Genomic DNA, 20,674 nt, shown 5'->3' with positions numbered 1-20,674 from the left:
CATGCTCTGTCTCTCTCTGTCCCAAAAATAAATAAACGTTAAAAAAAAAATAATAAAAAAAAAAAGTCTTCACTATCATTGGAATGGAAAAGTCTACCAAATATTTAGAATATTTATATTGTAGTTCCTGATTTTATCTTATAACAAAGGGCATTTGAATAATTATCTACAAAACCCTTCAAAAAAATCTTTAAAATATGCATTCTTATTAAGATACCACTCAGCTTCTTGAGACTTCTATCAAGAAGTATGGGTAAGGGTGCCTGGGTGGCTCAGTTGGTTGAGCGTCTGACTTCGGCTCGGGTCATGATCTCACGGTTCCTGAGTTCGAGCCCCACATCGGGCTCTGTGCTGACAGCTCGGGGCCTGGAGCCTGCCTCGGATTCTGTGTCACCCTCTCTGTTCCTCCCCTGCTCACACTCTGTCTCTCTCTCTCTCAAAAATAAATAAAGATTAAAAAAAATAAAAAGAAGTATGGGTATGTCAGCAAAAATTACCAAAGAGCACAGTTTTGCTTACAAGAGGATGTGGCACAGGTCTAAGCTCTATTTGTCAGAAATCTAAATAAAAAAGTGGGGGGAAATTTGTACGTGCTGTGAAAGAATATAATGAGGCTAAGGTACCCACCAACTCAATGAAATATAAACTACAATATATATTTTAACTTCTTATAATATACATTAGCATTTCTTTAGTCACATTATTTAAACACTATTTTATTTACTAGTAATTCTATAGCAGAAAATAAAGGCACAGAAACAGACTCAATCCTCTGTGTCGTTCTGCATATCTTAAGGCAGAAACTGATGTGAGCTCTTTGTAAATAATAGTTGACAGGTGTTAATTATCTATGGATAAGAAAAACGTTTCTTTTAAAGAAAAACATAATGCAGGATAAATCAAGTTAAATTGTTCTTCATTGTCCTTAAAAACTGTAAATACTATGTACCATGCTACTAAACTGAAAGAAAATTACAAGTTCCATAAATTTATTTGTTGAGATTACAAATATATATAATTTTTAAAGTTTTAGCTTAACACAAGTGACTTAGTTTCTGATAAGTCATTCATTCTTTATTTACACATTTTAAAGCTCTTCTTAATCCTAAAATTAACATTGTGTGTTATTAATGGAACACTCTCTTTTTCCCCTTTCCCCATACTATAATAGAAGAATGTTCCGTGAGCTCTGCAAACATGGGGAAAAACCAAGACAGTGGTTTCTCTTGGGAAGAAAGTCAGGAAAGGAGTCAAAGGAGAAGTAACAATTGAAATAAGATTTGAAGAAACAGTAGAAAGTCTTCAAGGGGTAGATGTGTGAAGGCAAACACGTGTGAGGGGATTTTTGCTGGTGGCAAAGAATTTCCCATGCCTGGTGTGCAGACAACAAAGAGTCTTTCTCGTATGCCAAAATAGAAAAGTTTGAATTTTTGTGTATAGAGAGTTGTTACTGAACTGTTTTAATCTAGAGAGTGAGAAGATCAGAGATTGGATTAAAGGGACGAGGGGAATCTGAAGGTAGGAGACCAATCAGTAACACCACCTCACATGGCCCTACCAGGAAGTCCATGAGCTACTATTTGAGAAGTACTTGGAACAGAGCCTCGCACACAATGATCTATGTAAGAGTTAAATAGTTCATATTTCATTCTAACTATTCACTCCAGAAATTCTCCCATTCTTACGGACATTACTGTCTTCTTCCTCTAGGGATGTATCCAGTTACATATAAAATAGTATGTCAACCTTCTGTAAACACTCTTATTTTTAATATGATGCCTCACCTCTATTCTCTGTTGTACAAAGCTTCCCTTTCTTCAAAGGCTTTCTGGTTGAATTTCATGAAGAATAAATATCTTATTTTTTTGCCAGGGTCAGGAGAGTAGTTCTTTGGATATACAGAGTGAAACACTGGGACTGAGTTCTAATCATTCTCCATTAAAAACATTGAACTCGGGGCGCCTGGGTGGCGCAGTCGGTTAAGCATCCGACTTCAGCCAGGTCACGATCTCGCGGTCCGTGAGTTCGAGCCCCGCGTCGGGCTCTGGGCTGATGGCTCAGAGCCTGGAGCCTGTTTCCGATTCTGTGTCTCCCTCTCTCTCTGCCCCTCCCCCGTTCATGCTCTGTCTCTCTCTGTCCCAAAAAAAAATTAAAAAAAAAAAAAAACAACATTGAACTCATTTTCCACCCATATCTTCCAAAGCATCGAGTACTTCCACTTCCTGAGCCTTCATGGTTTCCTCCTGCACATACTGGCTTGTTTTCTGTTGGTGTTCCCTGTAGAAAACACTTAGGTCTTAGCCTATTTAATTTATTGAGTCATTTACCCCATCCACATATTTCCCATCTCTTAAACACTTATGAGAAACACTCATTTGTTATCACCTAGCTTTTGCTTTCAATTCAATGAGGTCTCAGAAAAGACTAGAGATAAATGTATCCAAGTTTATTTGTAAACTAGAAACTCCAATTTGATTTACTCAGGTAAGGAAACAGAGTCTCTCAGTCACATAACTTACCATTTACACAAGGCAACTTTCTCCTACCTCCTATTTCTTAGAACAAAACAAATATGATTTCTTGATAAGGAAACCAAAATTATCATATCCAAGACATGTTTAGTAATCCGTAACAACTGAAAACAATACTTCAACCAACAAGTCATATCGACCAATATTAATTTGAGATAATTGTGACGATGAAACTACAGCTCCAGTGCCCCTTGAAACCTTAATTCTATTATTTTACCTTTACTTGAGTTTTTGTTCACTTAGTGTTAAAAAAATAATTGTAAATTTTGCTAAGCCCTGAAAGGACAAACAGAAAGAGCTCTCTTGCTGATAGCAGGAAGAATGGTAATGTATCATCTCGGCGTGGTACTGCTTGGAACTATTTCAGTAAACAGGATAAAGCTATGTTGGACTAGAAAAGCTGGTGCCCTCCTATCACCTTTACAGGCGCCACACAGTGATTGTGAGAAGTATGGACATAAAACCACCTTTATAATCATAAAAGGTTTTACATCATTTTTAGCTGGACTATGGATAAGGCTAAAGGATCTTTTTTTCCCCCTCTCTTTAGTAAAGCCCTTCAGCAAGTGATATTCTAGGAAAAAGTACCAGAAGAAGTTCTGGGTTTAAGGTGGTTGCTTTTCAGCAGCTGCGATGTTAAACTGGTAATTGTTCACATAAACAACTCAAATATATCTGTTTACTTTACATGTGCTCATGGAAAAAGAAAAAAAAAAGGCTTGCATCATAAAATTCTAAAACCCACAAGTTTTAGCTCTTCTGTCACATCTCAGTGCATTTAATATCCTTCTGCCGTATTATTTACGACTTCACAAAGAAAGTAGTTATTTCCTATTATCTGTTCAATAAATAAGTAGAGAAATGCAGGCTGCAGAGATACAATTTGTTAATGAAATAGCCCAGAGAATCTTCACGGTGTCTAGTCGCGGAAGCTTGCGCAGCATCTATTAAAGCTTGCTTCGGTTTTAAAGAGTAACTGCAATTTTTACACATTGATATGTTCCGCTCAGATGGCTGAGGCATGCTTTCTCAGTAGATTATGCAACATGAGTAATGCATGCTGTGATACAACATATATCTGACCACACAGGCATGTTTAAATACTTTTCCCTACTTGTTCAACCTTTTTCTATTACTGGGAAGGCTGTCTCATTTCAGAAACAAGGTGGATGTAGAATTTCCAGTTCTTGGAACGATCTTCAAGAGACAGAAGTCTTGCTTGTTGTAGTTCATACCCCAGTATCATGGCACTATGAATGCTCTATGTTAAAGAGACAATACAAGTTACTGGAAGCCTATAAGGTAGGCATAGAGTACATAGGTACATCACTATTCCCTTATTTGTAAACTTTACCACCTTGTGAAACAACAAAAATTTTCATATGTTTCTAAAGGCATTCAACTTGTGGTGATAATCCCCTTTGATGAAAGAGGAAATAAAGACTAGGGAAAGAAAACAAATCTAGAGGAAAGAAACATAAAAGACACGAAAACTTCTAATCTTAAACACAACATGGATTTTAAAGGCAAACTTAAGAAAAATAGACTTTGATTTTAATCAAAACCTTAGAGTGACCAAACGTTGCTTAGGTCTGATACTCTTTCTTTTTCACTATTTAAAGTACAGCTTAATTTTGCCTAAAAATAAATATCTTTTGCTAGGGCTAGGGTAGAGTAGTGGCTCACCTTCACAATTTGCATGACAGACTACAGTGAAAACCTCTGGAGACATTCAGTACAAACACGTGTCACTAATCTTGATACTGAATATTATTTGTGAACTAATAATATTCCCTTGGAATTAATTTTTTTAATGTTTTTATTTTTTAATGTTTTTTAATGTTTTATTTTTAATGTTTTAATGTATTTATTTAATGTTATTAATGTTTTAATGCATTTTATTTTAATATTTTTATTGAATGTTTTAATGTATTTATTTAATTTTTTTTTAATGTTAAGAGAGACAGAGCATGAGTGGGGGAGGGGTAGAGGGAGAGAGAGAGAGAGGGACACAGAAGCTGAAGCTGGCTCCAGAGCCTGACGCAGGCCTCAAACACAAAGCCTGATGCAAGGCTCGAACCCACGAACTGCGAGATCATGACCTGAGCCAAAGTCGGATGCTTAACCTACTGAGCCCCCTAGGCGTCCCTCCCTTGGATTTAAAACAAATACTCAATTGTATTAATATGTACTTAGGTAATGTCCAAACCCCTAAAACAATTTTTCATCAATTATATAAGAAATACATACTTTATTTTAATGGCAGTAAACATACACTTCAGCAATTGTGAAAATACAAATTTCTTACCAGTGGATATATGATAATAGCCATTAACATAAAGATTGCCTTGACTAAGACTTTCATTAAGAGTGGTCATTAATATTTTTGTATAGTTTCTGTCCTAGAAATAGTAACATTTTACGTAACTTACTTTGAAATTCAGCTACTGATACACCTAATGATTTTGTATAGAATGACTTATATATTACAACATGTTATTTTATGTTCTTCAGAGAGTCCCCAATTCATATTTAAATAATTGAGTTAAACACGATTAAATTCCCTTAATTCATTTTAAAAAGCATTTTTGAAACTTCTTTCACAAAATTCTCTTCTCTTTCAGATAACTACCTCAGATAGCTAGAAATAACAAGAGCCATAAGTTCTTAGTTTGAAACAGAAATACCTGCGGGCTATTCCATGCCCAAGAATCACTGGGAACTTCTCCACTGTGCACTTATTTGGGAGGAAGATTTGTGTTTTTCATTGTGAGGGTTTGGTCTTCCCTATTTACTGGAGTTATTATCAATTTGACAGGAAAGACTAAGTTTCTAAAATATGATTGCTTAAAAAATACACACACATAGATACACACACACACACACATATATATATATATACATATATATACATATATATCCCTGATTTTAATAGTTGCTACTCATATATGACTTGTGATTTAATATTTTTATCACTTCTCTGTGCAATTCTCACTTTTAGTCACTTTTATTAATCTGTAGAATACTCTATGATAATACAATGCCCTGGAAGGTAAAGCATTCAGTTATCAATCTAAAGAGTGGTGTAAATATTCTCTATTTCTCTGCTTTATCCCATTCTTAGATTTATCTCTCCTTTTCTTTCCCCTGTCTGTAGCTATACCTGGAGATTTTTCACGGCTTGCCATACTTTTGAGTTACTGGAAATAAAACATATTTGGGCTGAAGGAGAGAAGAAATATGCAGAAGGTGTAGAAGTCAATATTTGAAAAAGTCCTATATGTGCAACATACACAAACCACCCCCACCACACACAAACACACACATAAACATGCAGTTTTACAGAGAAGGTTTTTAAGGAAACTAGCAATTATTAGGTGATGAATAACATGGCCTCATAAAGTGAGAGAAAGTTTTTGCAAAAAAAAATCTGTTTTCTACAATGGTAGGAAGAAACATAACTAATGACTGTACGTTAAATATTGTTTATAGCACAGTGGGACAAGAAATTTTCTGTAGTATTTCAACTTGTCTTACAGTCTCCTAAATTGTATTGAATTTTTAAAATTTAAAACTAAATTCACCAAAGATTATTGAATATTTTTTATAAACAGGATATCATAAAGAGCTCAAAAACAATAACTAAACAACTGTTCAAAAATATTAATTTTTAACATAAAATCATGGATAGATTTAAGAAAAGAACATAATGGACTACCAATAAGTCATAAAAGATCTGTAAATTTTGTGAGGCCATGTCTAAGTGGTGTTTTATGGAGGAGGAGACATTGAAGACAGACCATAAAGCAATACGAGGTTTCCAACGCTAAGGGAAGGGCCATAAAATTCTTGGAGGAACAAGTCTGGGCCCACTATCTGCTAGCCACTTTGCATATACCATTGCAACAAATCCTCAAAACCTCTACCCTAAAGGCATTTTTGTCCACATATTAAGTTTAGTACCATCCTTACAGATGTTAAGAACCTTGCCAAAAGTGAAAGCCAGGTATATTTGAAGATTCTCACAAACTGCAGTGGTTGGGCCATTAAAACAAAACAAAACAAAACAAAACCTTCAAATTCAGAATTTAAAACATTGCTCATGAAGTCAAAATTAAATTAGCAGTAAAAAAAAAAGCTTATACTAAGAGCTATTACTAAGAGCTTATAATTCCTTTAACTCCACAGAAGGGTCCCCGAAAACTGGGTAGACTTGGGGCAGACAAGTTCGGCTTCATTTAGGGAGTAGTGGAGTTTAAAGACAGAAATACAGGGAAGAAATATTTCAAAGGGTGAACCTGTAGATCTGCAAAGTCACTGAGGATTTTGAGTTGGAAAATGCAAGTGGAACGGTGTCTTGAGAAAAATGAGTTCATGGTTAAAGGAAACTAACTAAAGACAGAAGCAGAAAACCAGGAAAGGCTTTATTGTGACTTTATTAAGATTTAAGAAAAAGTCTCTTACTGTCTCTGGATTGAAGGTATGTCACCTACTTAATTTCCTTTATTGCAGGTTGTCTACTTTTTTAACTTTACCTTAAATCTAGTCATCTCCTCATGAAGCCTTCAGGGTGAGATAAAATGTCATAGCACCATAGTAAGGGCCACAGTGGGGAGAAAGGAAGGAAGGAAGGAAGGAAGGAAGGAAGGAAGGAAGGAAGGAAGGAGAGACAGAAAGACAGAAAGACAGAAAGACAGAAAGACAGAAAGACAGAAAGACAGAAAGACAGAAAGACAGAAAGAAAGAAAGAAAGAAAGAAAGAAAGAAAGAAAGAAAGAAAGAAAGAAAGAAAAAGAAAATGAATTTATGTCGGGCTTAACTTGGACACACTTTCAACTGAATAGTTTGAACCTACAGCCTCATAATTTTCATGCTCTTGAAAAAGACACTTGTAAAATTATTTTCTTGCTACTTTTCAAAGCTCTGGTTCAGAAAATTACTACCCTTTTGATGTGAAAGCTGATGTAACTAATTATAGCTAGGAAGACACAATTCCTCCTTTAATAATAAAGAAACAGCAATCTTTCACCTAGAATATAACACAGTGTCTGGATTTGAAGCATGAAAGATTAAATCAGTAAGCTTTGAAATTCTATTATATTCAAAGAGGCAATGTCTCCAAGGACAATAATATTGACGATAGGAGGAGGTTTCTCAAGAGCATTTCAGCCTATTAGCAGACTGCCGTGTAGCAGAAAGAATGCCGGGCTAAAGGCGAAGGAGACATGCATTCCTGTTCAGGCTCATCTAATAGTGAGTATTTAGGTCAAACTAGTCAACTTCTGTAGTTTAACAATAATGCAATGACTAGCTTCAACCACCAATTTCTAGCAGGAGATAAGGAGGAACAGAAAGGGAAGGATGAAGAGAGAAAGAGGGATACGGAAGGAGAGAAAAAGGGATGGTGCAAAAGAGAAGGGAGACCCAAAGACAGGCAGTGAAGGAAGAAGAGAGCGAGAGAGGCCAAGTTATGTATTAGTGGTTCTTAACTGTAACTGGCAACAGAGTAAGGTGGAAGGCCCAGGTTAATGGGCCCAACCCCAGAGCTTTTGATGCAGCCTAGGAGGGTGGGAGGAGGGGTGGGATGTGAGTTAGCATCTGTAAATTCCCAGGTGAGGCCGGGGCTGCTGGTGTGGGAGCCACACTTTCGGAATACTATGATAACTCTCCATCTATATGGAGTCGTGCCTAGAAAAAAACAGGTGTAGTTCAGTTCTTAAAATTTAAGAAACCTGTTCCAATTGCCACCTTTGTAAAAGTCATTATCGTTTGTATAAGCTGTGTTATTTTGTTTCAAGACACTGAACTTCTCCTACCTAGGCATATGATAGAATCTTTACTTCTTATATTTGTGCTATGATTAAATGGATTTTATATTTCACTACATATCAGAGATGGGAGAAAAAACCCAAGGTAACAGTACACATTTATGCCAATGAGGTAGTGAGAGATCAAATGGGCGTTCTCATTCACTGTTGGTGCAAGTATAATTTGGCCTACTTGTTTCAGATTATCTTCTGGTGCCATGTGAAAAAAGCCTTATTAACTCAACAGCTAAAGGCACCACTGCAACCACCATTAATAACAACAGTAATTGAACATTACTCTGTGCGAGGCATCTGGTTAGTGCTTTACACATGTTAACGACTGATATTTAACCCTCCCAAGAACCCTAAGGGGGAAAAATAAAAAAGAATCCCAGTACGTTTTTCTTAGATCAGTATTTTAGTTATTCATCAGTGCAGGCATTATTTTAAAAGTGACACTGACACAGAAAAAAATGGAGGTGTACACATAGTAAGAATGAGGGTAGAAAGGTACGTTCTCTATTTCACCCATCTAAGGATGCTCAGGAGGGCAGGAACTAAACTTATTTTCTCCTATTCTGGACGAATATCCATGAACATAGTTCTCATTCTTGGAATGTCTAAAGTAATGTCAGAGTTGTAAGAGGGATTCCCCTAATCTGGCCAAAATCAAAACTTTGTCCCTGGCAGAACACTGAGATGAAAAGAAAGGAAACTCATTTTTAAAACTTTACTCTGCATGCTAAAAATGACTTAACATGATGCATTTAAGAAAAAGCACATATGCTATATCATGCCTTTTCTGAGTCTGCAAGGACAAGTATTTATCTTATTGTTAACATCTTAAACCTCCTATTCCAAAAAAAGGAAATAATCTGTTTGCAAATGCACTTCTCTACTTCTTTGGGAAAAGATCACCAATTTTGTTGTTTCATAATCTATAGACGTAAGACTAGCTGTGTTTTTCACAATTATAGGTGACTTTGATCATAGATCTCCAGGAATAAACCTCATTATCTGCTCTTTCTTGAAAACTGCAGTATCTCTCTTCATAAAGTAATTGTCTCATCTCTCCCTGCTGTAATCTATGAAAACTTTATTGCCAATTTTATTGACTTGACAGTTTTCAAGTCATTTTGACTTGTAATATCCATCTCCCATCTTTTCTTTATAACAAGTGTCTGCCAAAGTAAAACATATTAGCAATAGAACTTTGAATTGTATAACATGTAGCACAGGTAACAATGTGTATTATAAAAGATGGGAAAGAGGATTGAGGATCTAATACCTTGTTTTTACTTCTACTCCCTCTCTGCCTCTATATAGCTGCATGACCTTGTAAAGATCACTTCACCTTTATGCCTCTCATTTCTCTCGTATGTAAAATGAGTGCATTAGACTAGGTAACTTTAAATTCAACTCAAGCTCTCCAAATTTATAATTTATTCTGGTAAACAATAGTCCTGAGATGGTTACAGGTTAAAAGACGTTATGGATAACAAATAAAGTTCTTAGTTCAGAAATAGGCTTTTAAATAGTTTTGTCCATGAGTTCTAACAAGAAGACATTATATTCTCTGCTGGAAATGAAATTAATAAGCCCTTTTTATATTACTCTTTTAGATTCAAACATTCAGCCATACATAAAACATTTTTAGGACTCCTTTTATTTTTTAAATATTTTTTTAATTTTTTTAATGTTTATTATTTATTTTTAAGAGAGAGAAAGACAGACGGTCTTTCTGTGAGTGGGGGAGGGTTAGAGAGAGAGGAAGACACAGATTTCGAAGCAGGCTCCAAGACTCTGAGATGTCAGCACAGAGCCCAACGCAGGGCTTGAACTCACACACCGTGAGATCATGACCTGAACTGAAGTCGGACGCTCAAACGACTGAGCCACCCAGGTACCCCTAGGACTCCTTCTATATAGTACCTTAGGGTACTGATTAATATTACTTAAAATACAGGGGCGCTGAGGTTGCTCAGTAGGTTGAGCGTCCGACTTTGGCTCAGGTCATGATCTCATGAGCCCCCACATGGGGCTCTGTGCTGACAGCTCAGAGCCTGGAGCCTGCTTCAGATTCTGGGTCTCCCTCTCTCTCTGCCCCTCTCCCACTTGTGCTCTGTCTCTGTCTGTCTCTCAAAAATAAATAAATTTAAAAAATTTTTTATATTACCTAAAGCACATAGTATATACAATAATTCACCCATTCGATTACAGTAAAAAACGCAGCCAGTTAGAGAACTGGTTTGAATTTTTAGGGAGTCTTCACTAGTGATATCGGTTATTGCAGATGAATCAGCTAGGTAAATAGTTCTCTGTATCATACATATTGTATATATAAATACATAAGATACACAGAATCTTATGGCAACATATGAAAATAGTAACATATGTGTGGCTTGGTGTTCTAATTTCTAACAAGTAAACTAAAGCTATGTATCTAGACATGAAACACATGATGCAGAGATGTTGATATCAAACCTATGATTCTAGCAAAATGGGTCTTGGTAAAAAAAAAATGTCATCTCGTTACCTACTTTAATTCTCTATGTTTTCTTCTTCAAGTAAGCATTATGGCTACGCAGCGATAGCCATGGCAATCCGATGGCAGCACATGTTTTTTATTATTTTTGTTAATTAATTAAAGATATATTCAATTTATGTTCTCTATTTTAATCTTAACTTACAGAAATGCTACCTTTACGTACATAACTCTAAGTGTATAACATAAGCATGTACCTCTAAAATTTTTACATTGAAAAACTTAAATACTATTTCCAGCAAAGATAACATTGGCATAATAACATTTCAGAGGTGGCCATATTTCATTCCTCCGAAGAACTGTGCTGCCATCGGATTGGACCCAGTGTGGTGGCAATTTTCATAGTACTCGTTATGAAGAAAGTTGGCGATTCCACAACTTAATAAGTTGGCAGAAATCATTCTTGCATTCCATTAAGCTTAGAAAAAACATCACCGACAAAAAATCCCATAAAGCTTGTTAAAGCTTTTGGATGGCAATCCCCCCAAAATAAGATATCTGGTAAGTGTGGCCGCAGAAATTCAACATCACCCGATTCTAATTCCGCTGCACTGCTTTCCACTGAGGAGACAATGATCTAGCGCTTGCAGCATTTTCACGTTTACCGCTCAGAAGCAGGTATTTCCATGATCTCGCCTGGAAGTGGAAGACGGTAGAGACTCCCTAAGAGGGGAAGGATGATAATAATAATAATACTCGCCTCTGAAGTTTGTTGCAAGAATCAAATTAGTTAATTTATATAAAACACTAATGACAGCATTTGCTCCACTGGTACTAATATAGAAGTTTCCGCTACTGTTTGCTATACGATACTGTTTGATTATTACATGTAATTCAACATGCCAAACGGAGGTATTTGCTCAGATTCTTCTTTGGATATTCAGGGGTATACTACAAATTCTGTGGGCTCCAGAGACTTTTGCTTTTGTGGGCCTCTTCCTCCCCCCCAAAAAAATTTAAATTACATTTTATAACTGTGTTGGTGCAAATATAAATATATTAATAATAAATATTCATACACAATTATGAAGTTTACTTTTACTTCTTATTTTAAAAGTAAATAAGCCATTTTCATGGGCCCCCTAGAAGTAATGTGGGTCACAGGCACCGTGCCTACTGTGCTTCATACGAAGTTGGCCTACGTATCAGAATCTTAGTGAACTTGAGAGTGTGTGGAGGAAAATAGTTGTTAGTTAAGTTTTTAGATGATAATAAAGGCTTTCACTTAATTGCAATTATGTTTTTTTGCTTAAATTTATGACAATATTTTATAATGCATCAGTAACTCCACAAATAACCTCATCAAAAAAGAAAATACAATTTTCGCACATATTCACCACTCAGTGTTGTTTCCTGAGTAGTATCCACGTTCATTATATATTTTAAAGATAAACAATATGCTTCAGATGGTTCTGAAATGAAAACAACACATACCAGTATTCTTAAATAGCAATCTAAATGCTCTTAGTTGATTCTCTAAGTCTTTCTGCCAAGTCAGCAATCAGAATGCAAATCCAGTACTCAAGGACATCATATGAATTTATGATTTATTCTTGTGGAAACACCATTTAGTTCTTTCATCTATTTCTTGCAAGGAGTTCACTATGAGTTTTCAGTTTTATCGCCTGCCTCTTTTCTGGACAAGACACAATGGATTTATAAAATTATAAATAAATTTCCTATGAACATGAATTACTACATTCTTAGTTAAGTCAATCTAGTGAAGTGAGTCTTTTCCAAATTATTCTGTAAGAAGAGTTTGTCCTTGGGACACCTGGTTGAACGTCTGACTCTTAATTTCATCTCAGGCCGTGATCCCAGGATTGTGGGATCAAGCCCCGTGTAGTACTCTGTGCTCAGCATGTAGCCTTCTTGAGATTCTCTCTCTATCTCTCTCTCCCTCTCTCCCTCTCTCTGCCCCTTTCTGCTGCTCATGCACATTCTCTTTCTTAAAAAAAAAATTAGTTAAAAAAATAAAAGAATAGTTTGTCCTTTATCAGGTATATTTTTTGATTAGGGCCTGGCCTCATTGTTTCCATCTATGGGACCAACCTTTTTACACTGGATATTTCTTTTTTTTTTTTTTTCTTTTTTTTTTTTTTCAACGTTTATTTATTTTTGGGACAGAGAGAGACAGAGCATGAACGGGGGAGGGGCAGAGAGAGAGGGAGACACAGAATCGGAAACAGGCTCCAGGCTCTGAGCCATCAGCCCAGAGCCTGACGCGGGGCTCGAACTCACGGACCGCAAGATCGTGACCTGGCTGAAGTCGGACGCTTAACCGACTGCGCCACCCAGGCACCCCTACACTGGATATTTCTTAATGCTAACTTTGCTACAACGCAGCACATATATTTTTGGCCAGTTTTGTAGTTTTATTTGCAGAGCTTTGTATATATCATAAATAGTTCTAATATATGCCAAATAATAGTCTATTTCTACAGTAAGCCAGGAAAGTCATTCTAGTTCAACATTATTCTCCAAAAGGAAACATTACTGGGACCTAAATATTTCATCTCTTCTATCAAAAAACCCCTGGATCAGCTACCTTACAGGGAGGCATGACCGTATTTAGACTTATGAACAAAAATTTTCACATAGAAACTACCCAGAAATCTCTTCAGAGACATGTAACACAAGGATTTGCCCCTTTCTTTCCTTTTCTTCTCACTCTCCAGAATGCAGATGTGATATCTAAACCTCAATTAACTGTACTGATCATAAGGTAGAAGCTATGTGTTTAATTTGGTGGAGAACTTGATAAAAGAAGTCTGAATCTCTGATGCAGAATTAGCAAAAACAGCTTTGGAATACTGACGTTATTTATTTGAGAAATAAAGACATTGTTCTCTTGTTTAAGCCATTTTAATTTCAAGTTTTCCCTTATTTATAGCTGAATCTAAGTCTAAACTTCATGTATGTGGCATTTGAAAATGTGTACTAGTTGGGATGCCTGGGTGGCTCAGTTGCTTAAGTGTCTGATGCTTGGTTTCACCTCAGGTCATGATCTCATGGTTCATGAGCTCAAGCCCCACATCAGGCTCTGTGCTGACAGTGTGGAATTAGTCCACACTGGAATTAGAGCCTACTTGGGATTCTCTCTCTCCCTCTCTCTCTGCCCCTCCCTTACTCACTCTTTCTCTTTCTCTCTCAAAATAAATAAATTGATTAAAATAATTAAAAATTAGTATTAGTTAAATAGTAAGATAGTGAAAAACTCAGACATCCAGGAGATTTTGACATGCAAAAGCTCATTCCCCACCCCCCCACACACACGCAATGTGAAACTGTGATAGCTATGACCAGTTCCCTCCTTATCAAGATCCTTGTGACTCATGTATTTAATGGCATTTGGTTTTTTCTTTTACCTATAGTACAAAATACCACTAAGAAAACAAGACAAAACAGAACCATAAGTAATAAAGTGAGGCTAAATGATATATCTTGCATCGACTAGCAAATGTGTCCTCCACTCTTTCACTTGCATGGGTAATTCATCAAGAGCCAATGGTTATATCAGATATAGCTTAAGAGCTACGCTTTCTAACAATGGTGCTCAATCATTATTAACTTGTACAAGCAGAATAAAAATGGATCTTAATTCTGTGTGTGTTTTTTTCCAAGATTAGGCATTAAGAGGTACATTTCCTACTTCACTTCTTACATATTGTTTTGAATTCATTAAAGCAGAAACTAAAATCAAGGCTTACATCAACATCCTCATCTCAGAAAACCTTTTTGTGACTAGTTCTCAACACTTATTTTTAGAGCTTATTAGCAGGAGCACCAGAAATGTATGGCTGAATAGGAAGTGCTCTCAATCATCCATCGTCCAGATCATACTTAATATTCAATTTTAATCAGGAACTCATCAATCACTAAATACCAGACTGAAGAGGTATTAAGTGGCCAGAAAATTTTAGTCAGTGGCCTGGTATATTTCATATTTCTGGTTGTTCTGAATGTAAAAACATTTTAATTTTTTTTAAACATTTTAATTTTTAATAGCACCATAGCACAATGACATGGCTGGGGTATTCTAGTTGAATGAGTTCCGTTTTTTGGTGATTGTTCCAATTTTACAATGAAATTACCTGGGGACAGGATAGCCCACGTAGAAGCCTCCAATATGTATGTGTATGGAGACCTTTCTTACAATTGCACGCATGTTGAAGTTACTATCTCAATGATGCATCTTTAGAAATACAGAACTTCACTAGCCACACAGTTAAAATACATTAACTGCCACTGCTCTATCCAACAAGGTAGCTGCTAGCTGCATGTGACTATATAAATATTAAATAATTAATATTAAATGATATTAGAAATTAAATTTCCTCGTCACCCTGGCCATATTACAAGTACTCAACATCCACAGGTAGCCAGTGGCCACTGTATTAAACATAACAGATACAGAACATTTCTATCATCACAGAATGTTCAATGGGATAATGCTGAACTAGAATTTCATGTATCAACACACTTTGAAAGAGTATTAACTTAAAACTGAAAAGTTAATGTGTTCACAGTGACTTTTACTCAAATGAACAAACTAAAATACCAAAACAGTCTCCAAGAGATTTCAGTTAGAGGCCAGGAGGCTTGAAACTCCATGAGAAATGACAGCTATTCATAAAACAGCCAAGAGTAGAAATGTTTAAAAAAGAGTTTCTAAAAAATAACAATGATACAGAGAAGCTATTTAAAAATAATCTGATTTAAAAGAGGCATCATGGAAATATAAATGCCAAGTAAGAGCTTTCAACTAATAAAAAGGACAATGGAATCATGTCTCCTTATCATATCAAAATTGCAATTCTTAAAAACCAATAGCTTAAAAAATTCTTAGAAAATAATTGCTAAACTGGATAAAAGGTTTATTGTTTGGGTATTCTAATTGTTCTTTCTTGGCTCCTTTTATTGATGTCTCATTTCCGAGTCTGGCTCTGGTTTCTTTCACCCTAGCCAACAAATCCAAAGACTATTTCAAATGTTTGATTCTTCATTTCTCTAAGTATTAGAAAACTGCTTCTCTCAGTAACTATGTATAGTACAGCAGTGCATTTAAATTATTCTTCCAAATTTATGTAATGAGCACCACCCAGATAATTACAATAACTATAAAGAATTCATTCATAGTCTATTTTACTATGGACTAAAAGAGGCTTTTTCAAATAAACAATTAGTATTCCCGTATGATCACACTATAGGCACATCTTGAGTTCTGGTTTTGTAAAAATGAAGGATAATATGAAGCTAATTATTAGCACTAAGTCTTTCTCAGGAGAATTATTTGAAATAGGAAATTCACTTTAAGAGATTAAATTGAAATAGAGATTTCCTCTCTCCATGGTCCTAGGAATTAAACTTAATGAGATCCAGCACTTTGAATCCTTTTGAAAATTTGTGGGACAACAGTCACAATTAGAAGCATGACCTCAAACACTTCTTCAGTTGGAAGAACTGATGTGTAAAACACAGCTTTCTAGAACTGGAAAAAAAATGTCATCCTCAAATGCAACACTTACACTTTTTATATTGTACATGAATGCAATCCTGACCCTACCAAAATGAGACTGAATGACTATATATAAATCCTCCATCACTAGCAAGATATATGCCAACCTTTTCAATGTGTGAAAACAGAATTAAATCTTTAGTACTATACATTAGAGAAAAAAAATTGCTTAAGGTTATCCTTGAGTATTCAGTGTTTACCTCAAAAATCTCCATGAACCCTTGCTGTGGGGTTCCAGTCCAATTGTTGTGAATCTTTCCTTGGGGAATAGTTTATAGCTGCTCTAAATTATTGGGAATATCCCAACCCCAAATTCAAGAGTGTATAGGAAAGCTTAATAGCAGGGATTCTGAAGTCAGAGGCCTACATCTGAATCCATGCTTTCCTACAATTGGACTCTGAGCTTGCATTACATCATCTGCAAAGCAGTGATAAAAGTTGCACTTATCTACAAAGTTGTTGTAAGGCAAAAACAAGAGAATCCATGTCAAACCATCATCACACTTGCTAGTCCAAAGTAAATATTAAATCCATAATACCTAGTATTTGTATTGTTGCTAAAATATCCCACTTATCCCTTTGTTTTTATTATTCCCTCAATCTGTAATGACCTTCCCAATCTCCATCCCAATATTTTTTGATAGCCCATATGCATTCTTAAATATTTCATTCAAGACTCACCCTCAGCAAGCCTTCTATGAGATTCCCAGCTAGATTAGGTGTGTCTCTTTAGGGATTCCATAATTACCTGGTATAAGCTTAATACTATACTCTTTGTACTTTAAGGTAGAATTTTGTGTGTTTGTGTATGTGTGTGTGAGTGTGTGTGTACATGTGCATAGGTGTATGTAAGACTACACTATGACCATTGCCTTCAAAAGGCAGAAAGTATGTCTCATTAATTTGTATCCTTAACACTTAGCAAGAGCATGCCCAGAGAAGGTACTCAAATATTTGCTGAATAAATGAAAGAAAAGAATCTTGATATTTTCTAATAGCTCCTGAAACAGAACATTATAATATTCTTGCAGCCAAAGCTGAACTAAACTGATGTTTTATTGAGTTTGCTTCCTTGCCATCAATATGAATTCTTAGTGCTACATATTGAAAATCATTATCTCCAAGCCAATTTCCCTTTATAAATAGAATACTGCATATTTTTATCAAGACCAACATAACCGTCAGCAAAATAATATATTCAGTGCCCAGAGTATTAGATCAAATTAAGTTAGATACAGGTCTTGACCTCCAAGAATTCATAATAGGAGAACGAGAGTATGAAATGAATAAATATAGATATTTTCCAAATATATTTTGTATGTATTTGTGTGTATATATATCTACAAACCTATCTATGATATGTATATAATAGAAACTTAGATAATTTAATGTACAATAGGCCTGAGTGTTTACTTAAGAAGCATATCTTTCTTGCAATTTGCCACATTAATGTTAAAATGTTATTTCATAAAAAATAAAATAAAAATAAAACATTATTTCATTATAGGAATGACTTTTAGTCAAGTCCTAATTAATTTTAAGTAAATTCTGACACCATTCTAAGATGCTTATTATATCCTATATATATGTCTTCTCTAAATTTTAAGTTAGATGAAAATGTCTTTAGAAGTATGTATTTTGTAATCACATCTTTTTATTTTCTAGGGCATTAATTATAATAAGATTTTGTAAATTAGAGATAATGCAAATAAATAAAATTACTTCCAGGAAGAAAAATGAAATTACGATTGTTAAAATTATTGCTTGTCTGTATATCAAGCTGACATCATTTTCTGACTTAATATATGCCCATTATTGCTGACCTGGCTTAAGTCAGATAAGGGTTCACAACTAACTTCTCCTTGTGTTCAATACAAACCTTATTTCTAAAGTTGTGACCTAATCAATCCTCTCTGCTATAATGAATGCATATTTGATCTGGTCATGTATTATTTCAAATATGCTGGGATGATGACTTCAGTTAGAAGATGATAGAAAACATATTAGAGAATTTATTCCTCCTGCATCAAGATAGCTCCACCACCTACCTTTGACTACTTTTGACTAAACTATTTTAGAATGGCTGTGTTGAGGACTGGGTTTCATCTTGAGTGACCTCAATTAGGAAACCCACAAATCACAAACCAACACATGCCCAGAATACTCTATTACCACAGTCTTGGTAAATATACTTTGAGAGTAGAAAATTTAGTTTTGTCATTGCTGGTCCTGACACACTTTGAACCAAGCCTTTTCTATAGCACTTCTACCTCCAGACGGACAGTTACATTCCTACTGCTATTTATTTAACATAACTTATGAGCCTACATGTTTCTGTGGACAATGCACATGTTTCAGAGACAGAATTGACACCAATTCTAAGTCACATTTTGCTTACCTATGAAGTAAAAGCAATGTCTTATGTTGTAGAATCACATGTGATAAGAGATAATGTATGTAAAGCATAGCTGAGCAGAGTGCCTGACCCAGGGTAATTACTCATTAAATGAGAGCTTCTGTCATGATGATGATGATGACTGCCATTTCATCCCTTGGAATGAATTTGATCAAATAAAAGGGAAGAGGAAAGCTGCATGTGTCTGACCCTTTTCCTCTATCCATCCCAGTTGTCTTAATAGGCTCATTATTGATGATCCTCCTAAGGACTGAAGGGAAAAATCATCAGAAACCTGAATGAACCTCAGCCTCTGGTCAGACAGAATCAGAATATCCCATGGGTCCCCGAACAATTCAGTTAGGATTTTTAATATACTCTTTCTTTCTCTTCTCCCTCACCTATTGGATTTTAAATGTCTAGATAGATGCACTCAGGTACAATGATCTAGATAAACACCTCCATTGATGAAAGGACTCCTTTATAGGTTTTCCAGAAGAACATCATCTATTATGTGTTCTGTTTCATTTTTATAACACAATTAAACAGACTCATAGAGAAGTTTGAGCCATGTAGCTAGGTAACACTCAAACAATGCATTTTTATTAGCTCATAGAATGAAATTTAACAAAGATTTTAAAAATCTGACAGAATTTATCCTTAAGTAGTAAATAGTATAAGTAAAGACAAGAAAGAAAAGGTTTTATAGTATTTCAAGTAAAAATAAAAGACCTGTTATTTTACCACAAGATCTATAAAAGCCATTGCATTTAGGCCCTATTCAGAGATACATAGTGTTAGTGTCATGGCAGGTCATGATCTCAATGTACTTTCTTCCAGTAGGATCAACTTCAGAGGATTTGAGATCAAGGCAATGAGGGGGGTCCAGAAAACACATTACATGGCAAAGTTTAAATGACTTAGGAAAGTTCACCCCAGCAGAGAAAAGCCTAAGGAGGGACATGATAGCTCTCTTCAAGTACAGTTCTAGAAAGGATGTGAAAAAGAAAATAGATTGTGTTCAATCTCTAAAGCCTAATTTGGATAAATGGGTGATAGAGGAAGGTGTACTTGTCAGCACAATCTTTAAAAAACTTGATAAAAATTTGATTCTTGCTGCAAAGAAATGGACTGCCTTATACTTCCAATTACACAACATTCAAAAAGTTCATAGAAGGCCATATAAATATAGAGAATATACTAGAGTCTTTCAACTGGTAGAAGATTGAACTAGGTGACCTACGGGAAAACTGTTACTTTCAGGATTCTATGGTTGTAAGAATAGAAAGAACTACTGTTTGAAAAACCCCACCTAAATGTCTGTATCTATGAACATGCTGCTGAATTTATTTAAGTATCATGGTTATGATGGCGTAAACGACCAAAACGAAATCAAAAGGGATTTGGATACCATTGCAAATGAGTGAAAATTGGGACACAGGGAGCAAAAGCACTAAGAAAATTGAGAAATAATATTTAATTTCTTTCTTGTCATAGAAATGTGTCTTTAAAAAAACCAACTAGAATAGGGAAGCCTGGCTGGCTCTGTCCATGGAGCATATGACTCTTTATCTCAGGGTTGTAAATTTGAGCCCCATATTAGGTGTAGAGATAACTTAAAATTTTTTTTTAATGTTTATTTGTTTATTTTGAGAGAGAGAGAGAGAGAGAGAGAGCGCGCGCATGTGCAAGAGGGGGAGGGACAGAGAGAGAGGGAGAGGAAGAATCCCAAGCAGGCCAGGCACTGTCAGCATAGAGTCCCACATGGGGCTTGATCTCAACAAACCTTGAGACCATGAACTGAGCTGAAATCAAGAGTCGGATGCTTAACCAACTGAGCCACCCAGGAGCCCGGAAAAATAAAATCTTAAAAAAACA

General features: G+C 35.5%; 1 protein-coding gene across 1 annotated transcript in view; it reads right to left on the bottom strand.

Moving 5' to 3' along the window:
- KCND2 (potassium voltage-gated channel subfamily D member 2) overlaps nucleotides 1–20,674 on the bottom strand; it is a 488,971-nt gene that overhangs the window by 446,487 nt on the left and 21,810 nt on the right. The window lies entirely within an intron of this gene.

The sequence above is a fragment of the Felis catus genome, chromosome A2, assembly GCF_018350175.1.
Source record: "Felis catus isolate Fca126 chromosome A2, F.catus_Fca126_mat1.0, whole genome shotgun sequence".
Lineage (NCBI taxonomy): Eukaryota > Metazoa > Chordata > Mammalia > Carnivora > Felidae > Felis > Felis catus.
Note: the sequence above shows the minus strand (reverse complement) of the source record. Positions and strands in the feature narration are given on the sequence as shown.